This window comes from Lygodium microphyllum, chromosome 19 (genome assembly GCF_053477565.2).
Source record: "Lygodium microphyllum isolate KBCC chromosome 19, Lygodium_microphyllum_v1.1.10, whole genome shotgun sequence".
Taxonomy (NCBI): domain Eukaryota; kingdom Viridiplantae; phylum Streptophyta; class Polypodiopsida; order Schizaeales; family Lygodiaceae; genus Lygodium; species Lygodium microphyllum.
In genome coordinates, this window is record NC_141153.1 from 59,249,899 (window position 1) to 59,270,124 (window position 20,226).

The window sequence follows — 20,226 nt, forward strand, 5'->3', positions numbered from 1 at the left end:
GGAAAGGATCTTTCTTGGTAGGATCATTTGGATTGTGACAAGGAAAGTTTCCATGGGCGTGGCTAGAAACAAGAAGACCCTTACTTATATCAAGGTTCGATTGTACAGTCTCATTCACAACTGGACATCCGTGTTTTCTTGCTTGAGGGTGGTTGTAGCAACTCTTGGGGTTCTTACCCTCTTATTTGAAAAATTTAGGGCGATGTGTCCAGTATTTTCACAATATAGGCATAGATGATTCTCTTTTCATACTTTCTTTTCTTATGGGGTCAAGGGCCGGAATTTGGTATTATCTATTTGCATCAGTTCGGGCTTAGTTTCTTCTCTGATTGGGGTTAGGTTCCATTGGCAAGGCCTTAATTCTTCTCACTTTTCTTGCTTTCTCTCAAACAATATATTATCGCACTGGATGGCTTGCATGATATAATTGTTGAGTGCTTTTGGCTCATGCATAGTGAGCATGAGGTTCTTGGTGTCGTCTCGAAGACCTCATCTGAATTGGCTGATAAAACATTCATCATGCCAAGTGAGATCACAAATTAATTGCCTTTAAACGCATAAGCAGAGCTTGGGAAAGTATAGCCATGGACTTTATCATAGAGCTTCCTCGCACCCAAGCAAGCAATGATGCAATCTGGACAATCATTGATTGATTCAGTAAGTAAGCTCACTTTATACCTATGCGAAAGACAATCAAAGCCGATCATATGGCTAAGCTATTCATTGCTCATATTTTCAAGAATCATGGCATGCCTAAGTCCATTATAAGTGATCAAGATCCCTGCGTGACTAGCCTCTTTGGCAAGCTCTCTTCGAGAGCCTCGAGACAAAGTTAAAGTTTTCATCCTCTTATCATCCTCAAACTGATGGGCACAGTGAAAGTGCTAATTCTACTATTCTAGACCTTTTGAAATCTTATGTCTCTGATAATCAAAGAGAATGGGAAAAGTATTTGTCTTTAGTAGAGTTTGCATACAATAATACGGTGCACTCTAGTACTGGTAAGGCACCCTTTGAGATCATCTATGGTAAGCCTCATTTACCACTCATTCTTCTTACGAAGGATAAGATCTTTGCAGCAGCTGATGAGTTTGTTAGAGACATTGATACAGCTTTCACTCAAGTAAAAGCTGTTATCCAAAGGACACAAGAGAAGCATAAACACGAAGCTGATAAGCATCGATCTCAAGTTGGGACAATATGTTCTCCTTAAGTTTGAGAAGGCTTGCCTGAAGAAGCAGAAATGTCAAAAGGGTAAAGTGGTTAAGCTTTCTAAAAACTATTATGACCCTTTCAAGATCACAGATAAGATAAATGATGTGACTTTTTGTTTGGATCTACCAAGTCATTGGAACATTCATAATGCTTTCCATATAAGTTTGCTACGTCCCTATATTGGAGAACCTCCAATGGAACCAATCAAGGAAGATTTACTTGACATAGAAGAAATAGAAGAGTTCCTTGTGCCTGAAAGAATTTTACACCATCAGGACAATACTCTAAGGTCATGTAAGGTATTACGGAAGTATTCGGTTAAGTTTAAGAATTATCCCCCATTGGACACTCAGCTTATGACTGATAGAGAACTAAAAGACTTTCCAGATCTTCTTAAGGACTATGTATCCCCTCTACAGTTGAGGTCAATTGTTTAGAAGCTAGAGGGATGTCACTAAATTGATTGCTTATTACGCATTCTCTATTTTTTAAAAAAATTATGTCAATAAATTAATGACCCACTTTTCTTTAAGTGTTGATGATGATCTAGCATGGCCATGAGACCATTTAGAGACAAGTATTCCTAGTGCATCACTTAATGGGGTGATTAAAACACTCTGATGGGGATATCTAGTATAGGCAATACAAGTTATGAAGTAGGAAAGAAGTGTCTGCCAAGTGTAAGAGTGTACACAAGAACCAACGAGTTACACATAAATGAAGATGGATTAAGTTCTAAGAAGAGAAAGTGCATTAGCATTGTGTATATGTATTTATGTGTGAATCCGGGGATGCGTGGGAATGTTTACTTGTGTGTAATAAGCATTGCATTCATTTAGGGTCATCCTCTCGCTTACAAGTCAAGGTTTAAGGTCTTTTCTTTCATTAAGAAAGATAAGAGAGGTAATTCTCTCACTAAGAAAGACAAGAGACGTGATCCTCTAGAAGTGAGGAGAGAAATAATTTTCTCTTTCTAAGGTTTAAAAAGGCACAAGCTTTTGTGTGGAAGTCAATCTTAAGGTTGAGGCCCAAGGGAATTTAATGAACTCTCCTTAAGGTGGTTGCATGGACCACAAGTTAAGAGGACAGTTTGAGAAGCTGTTCTTTTTAAAAAAGACACGATGAATCAATTTTTAAAATATCTCGCGATAGAAAGACGATCTCTAAAAACGGGTTGCTGGGGTTATCGAAAACAATGAGATCTACAACTTTTGTGTTGGATGTTTTTTCATCCGAGCAACAAACAAAGAGATATCTTGAAATTGGTGATGCAGAGTAGGTCATGGAACAGCCACATCTTGCATGAAGATCAACTCAAGTCTCTCTCCAAGAAAAGAAGCTCTTGAAAGCCTATAAAAAAGGAGGCTCTCCTTGGGTGTGGGGGAGGTGAAGGAAGCATCACTTTGCATGCATCCAAGAGGAGAAGAGAAGGCGTAAGTGCTGCAGAAGCCCTGCTGAAATCAAGTGCCGCGGAAGCTCTATTGAAATCAAGTTCCAAGAGGAGAAGAGAAGGTGCAAGTGCTACGGAAGCTCTACTGAAATCAAGTTCCAAGAGGATAAGAGAAGGTGCAAGTGCTGTGGAAGCTCTCTTGAAATCAAGCGCCAAGTGGAGAACCCTGCACATATTGTGTAGGAGAGAAGGAGACTCAAGAAGGATCAAAAGGTGCCAACTTCCAAGTTATGCAAGTGTTAGCCGGTTGTATACCGTGCAAGGAACCGTGATCTTGTTTTCAAGATCTACAAGTAAGAACTGGCTTATGTGTAACGGAGGAGCTTGCTCTTTGTCAATAATATAATTCCACAAGGGGGGAACTAATCCCTAGTGTGTTGTCAATTTCTCTACCTCACTCTCTCTGTCTCTACAACTTTCTTTCCTCTCATTTGTTCTCTCTCTGTGCCAACATAATATTCACCATATATATTTAAGCATATAAGAAATTCGAGTGTTTGTCTCGGACCTTATAACATCTTGAAGCACATGGCCTAGATGCATAGGGTGTTCTATTTGAAGTTGCACTTGTCATTCATTCAAGTCTTGAATTTGTTATTGGAGGTTTTGAAGGGAGGCCATGATTCTTTCAAGGACCACCTCCATGGTGCTCAGTAGGGCTAGAAAGTAGTCTTGCCAAACTGTTATGGGAGCACTATATTGTACTCAAGAGACTAGACTAGATGCAAGATTTATTACAAGAATTTTGATTACAAGATAATCCCATGTAGGGGCACAAGTTACAATGATAACTTAACGAGATACGGAAAATCCCACAACCCAGGACCATAAGTGTAGACAATAGGACTCAATAGGATATGAAGGATCCCACAACCTGGGATCCTAAGCATGGATATAAGATATCAGAATTACAAGATGGGAAACAAGATACAAGACAGTACTAGACAAGATCTCGTACTACGAGATTACAAGGTAACAAGACAACAAGAGTATAAAGGAAGACAAGACAAGACTAGATACCATGACTAGACAAGAACTAGAACTAGAACTCGAAGTTACTTACTTGGAGGTCTCGACTCTTTGAGCTCCAAAGACTAGCATTGGCAAGACTGAGGAGCTTTATGGCGAGCCCCTCCATTTATAGGTGTTGGAGGGTGGCTAAAGATCTTATAGAATGTTCCATGATGATATCATCGATGATGCAGGCGATGATAGGGCATATCTTCTAGAAAGTTCTATGATGACATGGCAAGGATGGGTTTGCATGGTTGACTCAAAGATGTCATGTTAAGGGTGCATTCGCATGGGGTGTGGATTCATATGGCATGAGTAAGAATTAATTCGCACACTTGATCATGGCATGTTCGTGATGACAATGCCCATGTGGCGCACAAAATATTGATTTATATCTGTCTTTAGGTTTTAGTGAAGGTTGCCAAAATCCTTAGTTTAGATCAAATTTCTAAAAAAAGTTTACTTTTTTAATTCTTTTGATCAAGACATATTATAGGGGGATTGGATGTCCATGTCCAATCAAGTATTTGTTTAGAGGCTTATAGTTTATTACTAATCTTTTCTTTCCTCTTTTTTGCTCTAAATGTTTGTTGACATAAAATGCTTGGCATAACCAAGGAGATGGTGTGGGTCTTATTATTCCTTTATCCAGTAGGGTCTGAATCTCTTGTTTGCATAATTCCAGATCATCCTCTTACATGCCCTTATAAATAGCCTTTGTGGGGACTACATTTTCTTGTAGTGAAAGCCCAATAGCATATTGGGTTCTCTTTTCCTTAAATATGAGGGGGTCCTTTGCATATATTACTAAAGCATAACTTTGATTTTGGCAATCTCATCTACATGTTTCTTCATTTATTGTCTAAGCCAATTCTCTGTGGTAAGAATCTTTTGCTATATAGGCATTTCAGTCAAAGAATAAATACTCTTGCCAATTTTGAAAAACAGAGGGATATCTACCTTTCTACCTAAATAAGCACTATAAAATGGTTTTGCTAGAAAGTATAAGGAACTAAATGTTGCAAGATGTCAGTTCCCAAAAGTAAATCATACCTCATTTATTTCATTAGTTGCACTTCAACAGAAACCTTGATTTGACCCAAATAAAGATAAGCATGTGTATATGAGTCAAAGTTACCCTTTATTGTTGGATAGGTCCACAACTATAGGACTAGTTTCTTGTATAGAATCTAGAGCAAAGGGCTCAAAAGGAGCTATTGTCAAGCTAGACCTAGTGTCAATGAGTGCATCTAAATACATGTTAAACTTCCTTGCACTTTTTAGCTTCACACAGATGGCTGGGATTGACCCACAATTTGTCACGGCATTCACTTTCTATTTACTTGGAGAAAGCCTCATTTGATTAATTGGCTAGAGATTGCTATCCTTTGGTGAGGAAGAAGAAGGGACAGAGGTATTTAGCTTTACCAAGTTCTCTATAGATTGGTTGTCCAACACTACCAGTAAAATCTCATTTTTTCTATTTTATTTTTTGCTTACAATGAAATGGAATAGGATCAAGGAGAAAGAACATACTAAATGTCCCTTCATGCTATTATCATGTGTGCCAAGTCCTTCATACAGAAGGTCATGCATATAAATAAGATACGCTTTATATTTCATTGGATCATACAATTTAGATTTGAAAAAGGCTTCATGAGGAATTACTGGATGAGATAGAATATTTATTGCTCTTTCACACAGCTTACACTGGAAACACACCTTACACATGGGATAATTCCTAAACATCCTACTTGAGCTTAATCTCAAATGTCATTGACAATCTTTGGCTCTTGTAATGCAAATGCACGATAGTATTACTACTCTGATACCATGGAGAGCATGAACTATTTAAATTTAAGTTTTCTACTATCTGTGGAGTGCCTTTTTCAAATCTAAATTGTGTGATCCAATGAAATACAAAGAGTATCTTATTTATATGCGTGACTTTCTATATGAAGGACTTGGCGCACATGATAATAGCATAAGAGAACATTTAGTATGTTCTTTCCTTGAGCCTATTCCATTTTATTGCAAGCAAAAAATGAAACAGGAGAAAATAGATTTTAGTGACATTGTTGGATAAATCATCCAAACCATAGAACAAACTAGGAAGGAGGTCTACCGACATAAAATTTGATAGTATTACAACAAAAGTTTCCTACATCTATGTGCAAGATTGCAACCAAGTATGAAGAGGATTTCAGATGTAAAAAATGTTCATACAATCCAACTAGATGGTCTAAATGGAGGTCATACAACAACAACAACAACAAATCTTCTTATAGATCTCACAGGAGCACTTCTCATCCCATCATAGAAGATCAAGAAGGCATAAGAGAAGTCATCGACAAATAAGAGAATGCTTCTTATTTTACAACAAATAAGAAGCATCTAAGATTAGTCATTGTAATCGCAAAGGATTAAAATGCTATATATGTGGCAGGTCTAGTCATCTTGCCAACAAATGTCCTTCTAAAGGCAACGAACACTCTGAAAAGACAGCTAAGGAGTAAGCCAAAACTACTGCCCATTATCTCCTATCTAAAGACTCTTCCTCAGCTACTTTAGAGTCTACTACTTATTCAACTCTGACACAGAAGACACTATTTCCATGGCTTCTTATGATTTTGATACTAGTACACTAGCTGAGACTAGTGATTCAGAAAGTTCTTGCTATAATTGGAATGAATCATCTTATTCTGATGATGAAAGTCTTCAAACTCAAAGTAGTTTGTCAAGTGTTTCAAAGGTGTTTGAATCTTAATAATAATATGCTACTTCTCTAGATACTTCTCCAACAATCTTTACTCTAGTTAATTCTCACTCAATCCCTCATTACTTTTCCCAGAAAGGTAAATAAAAATATCAACCATCTACTTCCAGTTCAAATCATAGACATAAAGGGAAAAAGACACATCACTCTAAAGATGATTTAGAGTTACCACAAAGTTATCCTTCTAGACTTGAAGATTCTTTTGATAAAAAGAAAGGCAAGGACAAGACCCGCCAAGAATTCTTTAAGAACCTGCATGACCTTCCCAAACAAGGTAATGCTGAGTTCTGACACAATGAAGAAAGCCAATCTTTTTGTGCCACACAATCTTGAACAAATCCACCAACCCCGCAAAGTGACACAATTCATTCAGGATTTGCATAAAAGCACTACAGAGATTTAACATGAAAGTGATACAATGATATATGTTTAGGCATTTTTTTGTTTTCGGAGGGATTTTTGTCGAAAGGTCGTATCTCACTGGGGATCAGAGATAGAAGGAAGTAGAGATAGGAGATGGAAGAGAAGAAAAAGAATAGGCAAGAGGTAAACATGATAAAGGCAAAGCACAATGAATCGAATCCTCTGTTGGCTTCGAAAGGGGGGTAAAACTCTAGCACACCTACTTAGGGATCTCCCAAATCACTCATTCTTCCTCTTCCAATTCAAAGTGCACTTTTTTAGCTTGTCAACTGCAATCGTGATGCGTGCGATTTCGCCCATCTTTCTTTTTTATGAAAAATCCTAAAACTAGTTGAAAAAGCAACTTGCTTTTTATATGCCATCCTAATCTAGAAGCTTTTCTAACTTTTTAATATTTTTACAATAAAGAATATCAAAAATAGGCTAAAATTATCCAAAAATCAAGTATTTTTGGACAATCCATGCCAAGGACACTAGCACTAATGACTCAGATCACATTGACTCTCTGCATTAATAAGAAAGTCGGATGATGATGCACTCCAGATTTTTTCACATTGTGCCTGTGTAGTAGTGGCACGACACCTTGTGTAAGGGGTGTGTTGCCATTGTAAGCCATGTGAAAGAGTAATAAATCCTCTATCTTGTTCAGTAAGTCCTCATGAAGTCTTGTTCAAATCTAAATTGTATGATCCAAGGAAATACAAATAGTACCTTGTTTATATACATGACCTTCTGTATGAAGGACATGGTGCACATCATAATAGCATGAAGGAACATTTAGTATGTTCTTTCACTGAGCCTATTCCATTTTATTATAAGAAAAAAATGAAACATAAAAAAAGAGATTTTACTGGCAATGTTGAACAACCAATCTATAGAGATCTTAGTAGAGCTAAATACCTCTGTCACTTCTTCTTCCTCACCAAAGGACAGTAATCTCCAACCAATTAATCAAATCAGGCTTTCTCCAACTAAACATGAAGTGAATGCTTTGACAAATGGTGGGCCAATCCCAACCATCTGTGTGAAGCTAAAAAGTGTAGGAAGTTTAACATGTATTTAGATGCTCACTGACACTAGGTCCGGCTTGACAATAGCTTCTTTTGAGCTCTTTGCTCTAGATTGTGCAACTAATGAAACAAATGAGATATGATTTACTTTTGGAAACTAACATAATGGAAAAGCACTTGGTTGCAGATATGCCGATATGCCCTAGGCATATTCAATCAAACCCAACAAAATTACCCTTCGTACAAAAGGGAAATCCTCGCCATCATAAAGGCCATAAAAGCATTTAGAATCTTTCTACAATTCGTGCACTTTATCATGCGTACTAATTTACAACATGTGAAAGGCTACCTCACAAAAAAGGCACCCAATGAAATAGGGAATAAAAGACTTCTTTGGTAGCCCCTTTTCTTTGATGCTATAGACATCACTTTTGAGCATGTGCCCGTAAGGAGAATATTTTGGCTAATCTACTCTCTTGTCAACCTCATTGAGCCTATAGCCACTACTAAGTGCACTTCCTTTTCCTTTTTAAGATATGCATGCTACTTTGATATAGCCTTCCACTAACAGATAACCACTATGTAAAATCATTCACTTTCCACTCACTTGTATGATTATATTCTCTCTGGCTCCTATAAATTCATTTGAGCACCAGCAATCAGTTGTTTGCAGTCAAGCATTCTTCTTCTAAACCTTGTATCTCTTGTATCAGCACTTCTACTATACTCAACTTTCCACGCTTTTATTTGTATTCTGTGTGTGTGTATGTGTGTGTGTGTGTGTGTGTGTGGAGGCTATACACTTGCAGAGCTCTCCCTCCCTTGCTTTTGGTAATAGATATTGACAATTCCACAACAACAATAGCTTGTTTTTTTTTTTCCTTTTCCTAGCCACAATAGAGTCTTCCTTCTTCCCTAGTTTTTTTCTTTTTTTTCTTTAAAAAAATTTACAAAACAAAGGCTATGCCACTCCAATTGAAGCAAACCCTCCTCTTAGCTGATGAATCAAGGCACCCAATTGCATATCTTGCAACCCCTCAAAATAAGGAACACCACATCCAAAAATGCCTCATGTTTGGATCCCTATGTGGCTAGGTCTATCCACTCTGTGAGCTTTCTCTTGTGGGGTTAATTTCTCTTGGGGTCCATGCCCTTGCCTTAAAAAACAAACATGGTATGGAGGGGAGATGATGAAGAAGAAAATGAGTAGAAGAAGAGAAACAAGAGAGCTTAGCATCCTTGTTGCTCACTCTCACACTCTCAAACCCACACGTTACCTTCAACCTCACCACTCATCAAGAAGGCATGGAGGATGGGAGAAGAATGACAAGAGCTTCACCATATATGGCCTAAATCTTATCCCTAATGCACAATTTAATGAATGCATCTTATGGCTTCATAAAAAATATTTACAACTTGCATAGCTGGAGCATGGCTCTCAATTTTACATTAAAAATTAACTGTGCAATGCATTTTCTCACAAAAATAGTAGTATAAATCCTTGTTGTACTTTGTAGATTTTCTCATAGAGCAAAAATTATCTATAAAAAATCATATGCATTATTTGCCCAATCTTGCACCTTGTTGCATATTGCAATCAACATAAGCACATGGTTCTCAATTTGTTGATGATATCGAACATAATGTGCATATTAATGATTCCTCAATTTGATACTTTTGGAAAAATATATCCGATTTTTATGAAGCTTTTGCTTCTTTGGTTAATGTCACAAAAATGCCATTAAAAATATTATTCATTCTCCTCCTCTCCAGGTATTTAATCTTTAGATATTGAAGATGGTAATGTCTTTAGGATCTTGGGCATCCCCAAGGGCTTCACGATCACCAAAAGCAAACTGCTAGTGGATTGTCCCAAGCAGAGAAAGGGAGTGGACTATTCGAAGGAAGTTTAGTGTTACTTAGTTGGCAAGGTAATAATTTTAAAGTATAATGTGATCCCTAGAACCATATATTCTCTCTTTTTGGAGACATCCCAAAGCTTATCTCGAGATATTGGAAGCTCTATCCAAAATTTTCTTGTGAGGGAATGTTCATATAACTAGAATCCCTAAAGTGGCATGGAGTACATGTACCTCACATAAAAGTAGAAGGGGCCTAGGGCTCCCTAACCTAGGTTGTTGGCTAACAAATTAGCAACCAAATGGATTGCTAGGATTATTCTTTATTCTTTTGAAGACTAAGTAGTTCTCTTAGATAGAGAAGTGGGGGACATTAGTATTGCCTCCTTGAAGGAATGGAAGAATCACAAAGTAGTTTCTATTCCTATGCACAATGTGAAGTAAAAATTAGGTAAGTGCTCACCTCTTCATGAAGAACCTCTCATCAGGGGGTGAGAACTAAAAGGATGAGTGGGTTGCCTCTTACACCCACCCAGCCTCCGATCCTCACTAAGAGAGCTAAAAAAGGGCACCACCTAGGATATACATTTCCTAAGTGAATGAAAAGAATCAAAACACAACTTCACAAGAGAGAATTTGTAGCCCATCTTAAGGGAAATGAATATGATGAAAGGTTAAGAGGTGATGACTTCTAATTTCTCCCATGAGCATATATATAACATGAGAAAATAAAGATTCCCTACCAATAGAGCATATGACAAGTCTTACTCAATAAGTTTAAGTATGAATGTAGAGGGAAAATTAGAAGAGAGTATATATGACCTGGACACCATATGATCTAGACGTCATATTAGAAAATGAGAGAGAGGCAGAGAGATGAGAAGAGAGGGAGACAAGAGGAGAAGAGGTAGAGGAAGCTTGCCATTATGTATTCATGGAATGCTATATAAAAAAAGAGACTTGCTCATAGCTTACCTCAAAAAGATGAACTAGCATGAGGGTGTTGTATAATGTGCTCTTAGTGGTTCACCTTTGGGCTTGGTGATTTAGAGTGCTCTCATGTGCTTGTGATTGTGTTTCTTTACATCTCCATGGGCACCTTATATAACCTCTATAAGAGATTAAATTAAACTAATCTTCTTTATTAACATAATACTGGATTATGTATGGCATCTTTGATAATATGGAGAATAGTGGATGGGACAAGTCCCCACCCACCTTGGTTATCATGCAAGAAGTCAAGGGTAGTGGTAGACAAGCTAGAGAAAGAAAGCTAGATTACAAGAGGTGGATGTGCAAAGCACATTATTATAATATATTTACAAGAAAGATAAAATGGAAAGTTGATGTGATAAGGGTGAAAGAGAGAAGAAAATTGTTTGCAGCCAGCAGTCTGCGCCTTCGTAACTTCAAATCGATGAAGAATTTGAAAAAAGTTTCTTCTGCAACTTTGTCGACCTGGTCGAAACCGATCGTGCAACGTGAGAATTTTCTTGAATTTTGATTTTTCTTGGGATTTATTAACATTATTAAAAAAAAATTTCGAAAGCTGCTTTGACTTTAATTTCTTATATACATATAAGCATGTGACATAGGGGGTCCATGCTTGTAAGCTTTTGTCTAAGATCCAAATGATATCATGATGTGGACATTGATTTGTGTACAAGGGTGAGGTGTTCTCTAATGATTGTGAAAGATCCCAAATCTTGGTGATGCAAGTGAAACCCAAGTGTAGTTGGAGGCTAGTCCTTTGAAAAAATGTATGCACTCACTCAAACCCTAGGTATAATCCATTTCCATCTTCACTAAGATAACCCATCCCTTTTACCCTTTACATTGACATCCCTCCTAAGAACTTGTTTCCCCACTTGATAGAGTTATCATAACCGAGAAGCAATGTAGCGTACCTAGTGCTTGAAGAGTAAACCCAAAGTGATAAGATGTTGAGTTTAAGCTATGGGTAAGGCTCTTGATAGGAGTTTTGGCCAAATTTTGTGATAAAAATTCAATTTATAAAAAACCCAGATCAAAGTGTAAATTAAGTATAAAGAGTTGATGTAGTTGCTTGATAACCTTAACTTTAGTGCTTACCCCTTAGCAAAGAGCCTCTAGTCAAGACAACCCAATTTTAGTTTAAAAAGCTGGTGTAGTTGACTTTAACTTTAGCTTGCCTTTTGCCTAGGACTCAATCTAGTTCAACTTCCCTATCCTTGCCACCCCCGCCCCCTCCTTCAAGGAGGTTTTTAATAAAAAAAAGTAAGATTGTGCAAGGATCTTTGAACTTGGAAACAAACAATGGTTGCTCTCATTGTACATCCAAGATAGACATAACCTTAGGAACTCTAAGTTGAATCGAACTAGTGCAAGAATAAATAGTTGGGATCCTCATATTAAGTGTACTACCATTTAGAACAAAGACCCCTTCAATTTCGGGCCTTTGGGTGGGATGGTAATTATAAGCCCTTACCATGCATTCTGGAACCATACATGATGTTGGGTGGGATGGTAATTATAAGCCCTTACCATGCTCTTTGAGTTCCTCTTCACGAACAATTTGAGGGACAGGTTCAACAATAGACTTGCATATGGTTGAGCTTCGAGCTTTTGACCCATGGGTACCTCTGCTAAATGCTAATGCAATGCTTTGTACGCTACTGTGGTTTATGACATGTGCATGACTGCTTCTCTGCTGATTTTTGACTGCATCTGTAGGTTTAATTCTGTCGTCTGGCCAGGTTCGGCCATTTATAATATTGTAGATTGTAGCTACTGTGATTCGAGTGACGATTCTAGTTGTCTTTGCTGATTGAATTGTTTTTTGCAGATCGTTGCCGATTGGATTCTGGAACCATACATGATGTTGGGTGTTGACTCATAGGTGTTCTAGACTAGAGACTCTGCCCTTAAATGCCTTTGCAGGATGTTGGCGGCTGGGACTGGGAGTCGGTACGGTTTTTTCTGACCAGCCTCTGCTGCATAAGGTAGGATTTGTCATGCTCCCCATTGTTTGAAGTTCCATGGTAGGGGGGGTATGTTTGTCACCGTGATTGTTATGACTTCTGGGGATTTTATAATTATGCATAAGCTGGTTGCACAGTGAATCTTGGGGAAATTGCTATTGACTATTTCGTACATTACTGCTGGTTGAAAAGTGAGTGTTGGGAAAGTTGCTAATTATTTTGTAAATTGCTGTAGCAGGTTACACGCTTACGGTCATTGTTGGAACTTGGTTGATGCCCAGTAAAGGCGTCACCATGTTCATAAGCTGGTTGCAAAGTGAGTCTTATTAGAACGCCGCTGGTTTCACGCATCACTGTAGGTTTGTGCTTACGGTCATTTGTGTCTCGTAGAGGTGTCGTGTTGTTATTCCGAACCCTGGTTATCTCCTCACTGTTCGCTATGTCGCAGGTGCAATTGCTTTTGCGTTGCAGCTTTGAAATGCCGGTCTCTGTACCACTTATGAAATAACGGATCCACTCCAAACCCTTGTATTGATTCTTCGAAAATGCCGGTCTCTGTACCACTTATGAAATAACGGATCCACTCCAAACCCTTGTATTGATTCTTCGAAACCTTACTGTTGCATGTAGATCTTACATACTGATTCTTCGAAACCTTACTGTTGCATGTAGATCTTACATACTGTTGCTACTGTTCTGAGAAATGCCCGCAATCGACATCATCTGTCGCGCTGTCCAAAATTAAGTCCACGGATTGGAAAATGTACACAGGTCTACCGCATATTCATGTTATTGCCTTGCCCAACAGACCACCTTCAGAAATAAGGATGCTGCAATACATGCGCTTCTAACGAAGATAGTCTTCACAACAAAAAAAATTCAGTTGTTACGTTGACTTACCAGTATCAAATACCTGTACTACCACATGAGTCACGACGACGATATCCATTGAATGCAATCACCTCTGTCCTGCAATTGTTAATGATTACAACATATTAGCGATTAAAGGAAGAACAAATCAAATTGAAAAGACAAATCACAATGATACTTAATAAGAATAATTCAATCAGTGCCAATCATAGAAACATACTAAGTTTACTCACTTCAACATTCGGAGGTATTGCTAGTCAATTAGTACCAACCATAAATGCATACTAAGAATTTACATAAGTTCAGAGGTGTTGCTAGAGTTCAACTAACCAACCGATACAGGATTCGGACATTTCAAATTAAAATTCTGAAAAGATGGGCTTCCAACCAGGTCAAACGGGACTCTCATAGAAAGGAGTAACTGAGAATCAATAAACCAACATTCGAAAAGAGATACGCGTTTACAACCAGAACAAGCCGGACTTATCGACTTAAGTCAAAGAAATTAAGAATTGGCACAAGATACAGTTTGACAGGAAAAACCGCTTTTATGATTATCGACAAGTGAGGATAGCAGCTAAACGGTGCAAAGAAATTATACAAAAACTCTTTTCGACATCTCTCGGAATAAACACAAATCTAAAACGAAAACACAAATCCTCCCTCGAAGAACTTACTACATCTGTGCTCACACACTTTACCCTCTAAACTTTGGCCGTTCCATGCACAAATATGAATCTCTATTTTGCATTGAGGATATGGAGGAGGTATGTTACAATTGCTTAATATGCCAAAATTTCTGGTGAGTGGTAAACATTTACAGGAAATCGACCTGTAGTGTGATCTAATTCTTTCCGCAAAGCTCTTTTTTCCTTGTTAAAAGCATAGGTAATCTTCCTTAAGGTTTTTAAACGTTACTTGTAGCGACGAGTGCGAAAGAAGGGGGAGGCTTCAGCATGTACTTCTCACAAATCGAGTGGGAAAGGACTGAGCGACAGAACGAGTCTTGGATGACGGAGGAGGCAAAGGCCAGGAAGACCCTCGATGCAGCCGGCATCTGAACGAGCCGGGATGGTTTGTAGGAGAGCACAAACAAACCTTGGACGAGCAGGCGGAAATTCCCACAATGGACGCCGGAGATCTGTCGACTGCTGCTATCAAGAAGAAAGTCGGAGAGGGAGCGAAAGTGATATGCCTCCCAGGCATCCGTGGCTTCTTGCTGCTAGCCAAGGCGGATTTCTTTGGTAAGTCAGCGTTGTCCGGCCTGGCACCCATGGGCATGACGCCTGAAGACGTCGTGATAGTTTGTTTTCAAGAGTATCCTGCAGGATTAAAACAGATGTTAGGCCTGTAGATCCTTTTCACAGAAACAAAGTAGATCTAAAGCTTGACGCGAGTTTCAGAAAATACGCGAGGCCTTTTACAAGAGCAAGTTAGAGCCAATTAGGTTGAAAACGAGAGTAAATTATAATTGATGACACGTTCAGAAAGTGGACAATGCTTAACGACAGCGGGCAAAGCCTCTCAAACAGGATGGATTGTAGGCAAAGAATCATAGTGAACAGAGAACGGAAAGCGTTTAAGAAATCATTGTGATTGTGCAAGGGAAGGATCGACAGCTCGGAACTCGGAAGGAGAAATGAGTGGCATGAGAAGGGGGACAGCAGGCGTAGGATCATGGCAAGGGAGAGACAAATCAGGTTTGTTCAAACCACAGAAATGGTAAGGCAGGAGACAGGCTGGCACCGGAGTCAGCCAGAGGGTTTGAGAGAGAGGGAGGGAGGGAGGGAGGGCCCGGGGACAGGAGTTGCGAGAAATCAGGGTTAATTTTCTTTACCTTCAGAGGCGCTGACGCAAGGATTTCTTCTGGCGCACCTTTTGCCCAAAGGGAGGAGGCAAAAGAGAGAGACGGCTATGGCGAGAATACAGAAGAGAGGGAGAAATGGGGAGGATGGAGCGAGAGGCAAAGCGAATTGAAGGAGGGAAGAGGCACTGTTTTATAGGCCCCCAGACGGGAAGCGGCCCTGACGGGCCGCCCGTGCTGCCAGCCCGCCCATGCCGTCCGGCCGCCCGGCGTGCTCCGCGACACGTGGCGCGCTGTGGCCTCGTCGTCCTTCGTATACGGGCCAAACGAGAACAGGCTGGCATTCACGTGGCCCCTGTTCCCCCCCGGCCTTATTATTACCGCTCGGGAGTCGGCGCTCTCTCTCTCTCTCTCTCTCTCTCTCTCTCTCTCTTGAGTCGAGTCTTGCCCCTCTCGGACGCTGAACTTTGAAGTCTGGAGCGGCGAGCCTGGACTGTAGAGAGTGTTTCTGCCCGAAAACGGTCACTCACATCTAATTATTGGCCGCGGCCACGTCACGCCGTCATAATTCACCAATCAGCACGCCTGGTTCGCTTTTCTTGGGAACTGGGAAATCATAAGTTTTGGCTTGTGAGTTGGAAGAGTACCTTCCCCCAAGAATATTTCTCAACCTTTTCTCGCACTTCTCCCCTCTCTCTCTCTCTACACTCCTCTATCCAAATCCCTTTATCCACATTGCACCACCATTTCTTTCAAAGCCCCAAAACAAATAATTTTTATTCCCAATGAGGATTTTCTTTAATTCCATTTTTGTGAGTTTGATGTTTTCGAGCTCCCCTCCCCTCGCAGGGTCCACGTCACACGACCCTTGACGTTAGTAACTCCCCCCTTCCAAGAGGCAAGGTCACCAACGTCCCAGTGAAACAGTGAGACAATGAGACTACTATTGAACAACGTCCCAATTCCCAAGGCACCTGATATTCACAAAAAAATGTTATCAACAAGTGAGTTCCATCTCTACAACAAGTAAGATTATGAATCTTAACACCCCTTACAAACGCCACACCTCCATTAGAGCTACGTTGCCCCTGATTTGATTATTTAATAAATTTCCAATGATTATTTGATTTGTTATAGCTAGCCGTATTTATTCAAGTAATTAGTTTTCTAACATGATTTTTTGAATTTTTGGTAGAGCTAATGTGTAGAGCAAGATAAATTGGATACATGCAACAAGCGCAATTTATTCCATAGACTTTTTTATTGAATTATTTAAATAGATGCATCGTCGTTTATTCTATGATGTGTGCATATTGTCTTTGTAAATATTTATTAATGCTTAAGATTTTAGGAGATATATTGAAGATATTCTAGAAATACTTTATGGCTCTCATTAGTAGTTGTGAGTTGTGTAATTGATTGCAACATTCTATTCAGTGAACTCAAACTCTTTTGTGAAAAGAATGATTGTAAAGGGCCTATCTTTGGGCAAACCAATATTCATTTTAATATTATAAATATGGCATGGAGGAGATGCCCACTCCATGTACGGGGGTGGATTGCACCCAATAGTGTGTCACTCAATTTTGCTTTACTCTTCTTTAAGTCTATTTTGAGTTTTATGAGTCGTGCTTTCAGTTGTGCAATAGATAATGAAAAAGGGTTGGTGCTCATATAAAAAAGAAATTGCAACCTCCTTGTAGCTCAAAGTTGGGTACAACATCACAATCTTTAGGTCATAACCAATGAAACATAGTGTATGTTAACCCTCACAAGAGATCACTTGTTGAAGTCAAGCTAGAACAAAGGCATGGAAAGAAGGAAGAAGATTAAAGGATGCCAAAGCCATAAATTTTTGCCAATTATGATTAAATATCAAGGGAGCTTAATGTGCATCTCTCATCCATAAGGTGCTCTTCTTAGGCTCTTGAAATGTTAATTATGGGAAGTTATTATTCATGTCCTAAAGTTACATTTTAAAAACTTTCAACATATATAGAGGTTGTGGGGAACATGCATCTTACTACTATATTATTTTAGCTATAGGTTCAGAAGGCCCCGAACCTCTAGAGGGCTTCCCGAACCTACCCCTTTTTCCAAACCTCCTTTTTTCAATCAAAACCCCCTCCCCTCCTCTCTTTCTCACGTGCAATATCTCATTGTCTCTTCCCTTTGCATTTTTTCATTAAAGCCCCCCCCCCCCCCCCCCCCCCCCCCCTTTCACCTCCCTTTTTTAAATTAAAACCCCCTCCCCACTCTCTCACTTATAATCTCTCTCTTTCTTTTCCCCATCCCTTTTTTTATTAAATTCTTCCCCCCTCCCCCCTCTCTCTCTCTCTCATGTGTAGGGCCTAGGTTCTCTCTCTTTCTCTCTCTCTCTCTCTCTCTTCATTAAATCAAACTTATTTTTAAATCAAAAGTTTCTCTCTCTCTCTCACAGTTAGATTAAACTTTTCTTTAATTAAATATTTTAAAAGCTTTTTTTAATTCAAAGCTTTTCGAACATAGTTTTTCACACACTTTGAAGAGATAGAATGAGAGAGAGAGAGAGAGAGAGAGAGAGAGAGAGAGAAAGAGAGAGAGAGAGAAGAACAAGACGAAGAAGAAGAAGGATAAAAAGAAGAAGACTAAGAGAGAAGGGGGAGAAAGAGGAAAGAGAATAGTCTTTTTTTAATTAAACATTTTTTTTCTCTCCCTCTCCCCTCTCTCTCATGCATAGGGCCTAGGTTCTCTCTCTCTCTCTCTCTCTCTCTCTCTCTCCTTATTTCAATTAAACAAAATATTTATATTAAAAAGTTTAATCTAACAGAGAGAGTGCGTGTGTTAGAGAGAGAGAGAGAGAGAGAGAAAGAAAGAGCAAAAAAAAGGAGGGAGGGAGGGAGAGAGAGGGGGAACATAGAGAAAGAGAATTATAGAGAAAGGAAATATAAAATTTAAGAAAGAGAGAGAGAGAGAGGAAAAGAAAAAAGGAAAAGAGAGGAGAGAGGGGGAGAGAGACAAAGAGAAGAAAATGAGAGAGAGAAAATAAGAAGAGGAAGAATTTAAACACAATGAGAGAATTATAGAGGGAGGAAAGATAAATTTAAAAAAAAGAAAAAGAATTATAGAGAGAGGAAATATAAAATTTAAGAGAGAGAAAGAAGAAAAGAAAAGAGGAAAAGAGAGGAGAGAGGGGGGAGAGAGACAGAGAGAAGAAAATGAGAGAGAGAAAATAAGAATAAGAATTATAGAGATAGAATTATAGAGAAAGAATTTGAACATAGAGAGAGAATTATAGAGAAAGGAAAGATAAAATTTAAAAGAAAGAGAAAAGAAAAAGAAAAGAAAAAAAGAGAAACTTTCTTTTTAATTAAAATAAGGAGAGAGAGAGAGAGAGAAATATGCAAAGAGCAAAAAAGAAAGAAGAGGAGAGGAAGGGAGAGAGAGGGGAACAGAGAGAAAGAGAAATTATAGAGAGAGGAAATATAAATTTTAAGAGAGAAAGAGAGAGAGAGAGAAAAGAAAAAAGAAAAAGAGAGGAGAGGGGGATAGAGACAGAGAGAAGAAAATGAGAGAAAAGAAGAAGAAGAAGAAGAAGAAGAAGAAGAAGAAGAGAGAGAATTTGAACACAGAGAGAATTATAGATAGATGAAAGATAAAATTTAAAAGCGAGAGAAGAAAAAAAATCAAAGAGAAGAAAAAAATGAAAAAAGATGAGAGAGAAGGAAAGGAAAGGAAAGAGAGAGAGAGAGAGAGAGAGAGAGAGAGTGAGAAGAATAAGAAGAAGAAAGAGGAAAAGAGGAAGAGAGATGGGGAAAAAGAGAAAAGAGAAACTTTCTTTTTAATTAAAATAAGGAGAGAGACAGAGAGAGAAAGAGAGAGAAATATACAAAGAGAAAAGAAGAAAGAAGAGGAGAGGAAGGGAGAGAGAGGGGGAACATAGAGAAAGAGAATTATAGGGAGAGGAAATATAAAATTTTAGAGAGAGAGAGAGAGAAAAAAAAAGAAAAAAGGAAAAGAGAGGAGAGAGGGGGGACAGAGACAGAGAGAAGAAAATGAGAGAGAGAAAATAAGAAGAAGAAGAGAGAGAATTTGAACATAGAGAGAATTATAGAGGAAAGATAAAATTTAAAAGAAAGAGAAAAGAAAAAAATTAAAGAGAGAAGAAAAAAAAGGAAAAAGAGGAGAGAGAGAGAGAGAGAGAGAGAGAGAGAAGAAAAATAAGAAGAAGAAAGAGGAAAAGAGGAAGAGAGATGGGGAAAAAGAGAAAAGATAAAATTATTTTTAAAATTTAAATATTTTTTGAGAGAGAGAGGAAGGGAGAGAGAAGCAGAGAGGGGGAAGAGAGAGAGAGAGAGAGAAAAGATAAAATTTAAAAGAGAGAGAATGAGAGAAGAAAAAGATAAAATTTAAATGGGAGAGAGGGAGAGAAGAAAAAAAGGAAAATTAGGAGAAAGAGAAGAATAAGAAAAGGGGCCGAAAAGAGAGAGAGAGAGAGAGGAGAAGAAGAGAGAGAATATAAACATAAAGAGAGATTATATATAGGGAAAAAATAAAATTTACACACTTTAAGAGAGTTTGGGAGGGAGAGAGAATGTGAAAGAAGAAGAAGAAGAAGAGAGAGAGAACATGTAGAGAGAATTATAGAGAGAGAAAAGATAAAAGTTAAAAAGAGAGAATAAAAAATAGAGGAGGAAGAGAGAAGGAAAAGAGAGGAGAGAGAGAGAGAGAAAATAAAAAATTTAAAAAGAGAATGAAGAGAGAGAGAGAGAGAGAGAAGAAGAAAAAAAAAGGAAAAAAGAGGAGAGGGAGAGAGAAGGAAAAGAGAGGAGAGAGGGGGGAGAATAAAAGGGGAGAGAGAGAGAG

At 38.5% G+C, this 20,226-nt stretch overlaps 1 long non-coding RNA gene across 2 annotated transcripts; it reads right to left on the bottom strand.

Annotated features, from left to right (window-relative positions):
- Positions 1 to 10,903: 10,903 nt before the first annotated feature.
- On the bottom strand, positions 10,904 to 15,733 carry LOC148019925 (uncharacterized). Of its 2 annotated transcripts, XR_015694891.1 has the most exons (5): positions 15,415 to 15,733; positions 14,676 to 14,899; positions 13,608 to 13,676; positions 13,363 to 13,438; positions 10,904 to 13,320 (listed from the first exon to the last, which is right to left on the bottom strand). It is a non-coding gene; the product is annotated as an uncharacterized LOC148019925 (long non-coding RNA). The 2 variants fall into 2 exon arrangements; XR_015694890.1 differs by having other exon boundaries at positions 10,904 to 13,438; positions 15,415 to 15,732.
- Positions 15,734 to 20,226: the final 4,493 nt, after the last annotated feature.